The sequence below is a fragment of the Lagopus leucura genome, unplaced genomic scaffold, assembly GCF_019238085.1.
Source record: "Lagopus leucura isolate 7727_CA_CO unplaced genomic scaffold, USGS_WTPT01 Super-Scaffold_100157, whole genome shotgun sequence".
Lineage (NCBI taxonomy): Eukaryota > Metazoa > Chordata > Aves > Galliformes > Phasianidae > Lagopus > Lagopus leucura.
This window is the reverse complement of record NW_024962334.1, coordinates 30,747,242-30,750,266: the sequence shown is the minus strand read 5'-3', so window position 1 is coordinate 30,750,266 and position 3,025 is coordinate 30,747,242.

The window sequence follows — 3,025 nt, the reverse complement described above, 5'->3', positions numbered from 1 at the left end:
CCAAGGCATAAAGACTGGAGCATAATAGATATTTGCTTAAGTATGAAAAGGAGTTGAACTGAGCTCTTAAACATGAGCTATCTCATATGTCACAGAGAGCATTCATTCAGAAATCAGTGGCATTAACAATATGTTAGTATTAGATGCTTCAGTGCTCACTGAAACCAGGGTGGAAGGACAGTCTCAAGATTTGGAAGACTAGGTCTTTTTCATGACATGAATGGGTGCATATATGAGAGTGCTACCATATAGCTATATTTATATGTGTATCTAACTTATTTGGGAAAGAGACAAGTCCTGTGTGCACAGCATAGTCTATAAGTGTAGCTCTGTAAGAGAGCTAACGTATGCACTATGTGGTAATGAATATGCTGGTTGAGTTTTTAAAATCTGCATAGCCTAATTAGGATCAGGTATCTGCATCTCATCTCAGTAGGTCAAATTACTTATGAGGATACAATGAAAAACAGCAGTTTTCTTTTCATCCTCTGAATAGCTATCATTAAGTCGAATATTTCTCAATATCTACAAATTAACTTGTATGTTGTTTAAAAATAAGAGTGAATAAACACTTGCTGAAAAATCCTTTCTTCATACCTAATTGGCTTCTGCAAAGCGGTAGCATTCAGTGACATTCTTTAGCCATGTAGTTCACACAGGTAAGCTGTATTCCCAGGCTAAATAAAACCTCAAAGCTGTGAGAGCACTGACCTAATGAAGTTGACTTTATAGAATCATAGAGCCATTAAGGCTGGAAAAGACCACTAAGATCGTGTAGTCCAAACATCAACTCGCCACCACTAGATGAGACACATACAGCTTTCTTGAAAACTTCTAGGAATGGTGACTCCACCGCTCCCATGGGAAGCCTGTTCCAATGCTCTTTCACTCTTCTGGTAGAAATTTTTCTTAATACCCAACCTGAAACTCCTCTGATCCAACTTTTGTAACTTTAAAGTAGCTTAATCAAGTCAGGCAAAAAATTGCAACACTGTAAGGCAAAAGCAGTCTAGAATTCCAATGAGTTCTCCAATTCCAGAGAGTGGTAGTTCTCAACTTACAGCCACAAGAGAGGGAAAGTGCTTTAGTAAGTGGCTTGGAGATGTCTGTCTTCTTTGCAGGAAGACAGCAAGGACTGAAAAACAAAGTTAACCTTTCATTATTCTTGTAACTTTTACTATGAAATAGGAAACTTCCTTTTCTTGAAATGTAAATTCACTGCACAATGGGCCAAGTGAACAAATGCAGCCATAGCTGAATCTTGAAACAACTATTTGTTTCCTAGTGAAGAAGTGGGTATTTCTATTTTTGAAAAAGATGATCAAGCTCTATGTAAAGAGCTTTTTGTTTTCGTAGATGTAAATTCTGGACAAAACTCAGTGCAATACACTATTTCTTGGCAAAATATCCCGTCTCTTTTCCAGCCCCAATTATTAAGTATTCAGTGCCAACATTTGACAGCAAAATTAGCAAAATATGAATGAACCCTAATAATAAACATCCAGCTTCATAGAATACTTCATAGAAGTACTTTCCGCCCTCCTTCAACTTTCTATTGCAAAGAGTTGAATGTTGCTAAGTTCTGCTCTGCAGAAAGTGAAGCATTTTTTACATACTGCTTAAAAGCTGTTTTCATTACTACAACTCACCAGACATACTGATCAGATCTGGAAAAGCACTCCTATCCTGTTTATTTATTTTCGATGCGCAGCAGTAGTAATTTCTTGAAATGGATAACTTGGAGACAGAGGATGGTAGTTTTTTGGTGGAATAACACCTTCTTTGAGATGATTTTGAGTTTACTTTAAATTTAAACCAACATTATTTTCATATAGCCATAATAGTTTTGTTTGGAATAGTCAACAACTGATGTTGCAAAGGCTGTACTGTCAGTTTACTACAAAAATAATAGAACATTAGTTCATTGTAACAAATTGGTCTAGCTTTCCTCAGGGACAGAGAAATCTTGTGCATAACTCTCAAGCTACGAGCTCATCTTACTTTTGCTTAATTTAGCTCCACGGGTGTCCAAAGATGGTAGATTAAGTGGTGGTTTTTTTTTTTTTTTTTTTTTTTTTTTTTTTTTTTACCATGTTGCCCAACTTTGTTCTTTATGAAGGAATGTGTCACAGTGACTAATAGTCCCCAGGCTATAAATCCTTCGGGCTATTGAGACCACGCTGTTCAGTCCGGATGTGATAATATGATATTGAAGTCTTTGTTTTATGGTAAATTGGAGTTAGGTCAGATGACCTGTATGTGCTCATTTGCTCTTTTCTTTGAATGGAATTGCCTTTCTGTACGTAGTTCTCTCATAGGACCAAGTTTTACAAATAAATCTTTCAAATTATTGGAAAGAAAAAAAAAACAGCAAAAAAAGGATTGTGATGTCTACACAATATTTCTCAAATCTAAGATGATGTATTTGAACAACTTAAGAATAAAATTAGGGTAAAACATATTATGATCAATTGGAGCTTCTCTTCAACAAAACGGAATATATCTGAGCACTGCTAAGTCAGCTGTATCACATCTGAGAAATGAGTTCCACAAAATTCAGAAAAGGAGCAGCCTTCAGCTTGTGGTGTAGCTACTCTGGTTAAACAGTGAAGTAGTATATGACTGTATTGCTTTCTACAAATGAATACATAGCATGTTTTTATGATAGATTTCATTTAAAATTAGAATTATGTTACAAGTAAAACCTGAAGCCACGAGATGCTCCTGTGAGGGTACACAGACTTTAGCTGTACAGGCAAACTGAAGCGTTGGCAGCACAGGGACCAGATCATGGGAAAGCCTCGAGCCACAGGGCTGAGGCTTTGCTTTGCACAGCTGTGTAAAGCCCTTCCATAATAGCTGTCCCTGACAGGGGTGAGGAAACATGAGGAGCTCTGCCCTGGCTCCCCAAGGAAGCACAACGCTCAGCAGGGCCAGGGAGAGAGAAGTGAGTGCTGCGGCACTGTATTCTGTCTCCTGGAGAAGAAGTGCGCCAAAGGATGCTCTGAGGGATGGAGTAATGCAA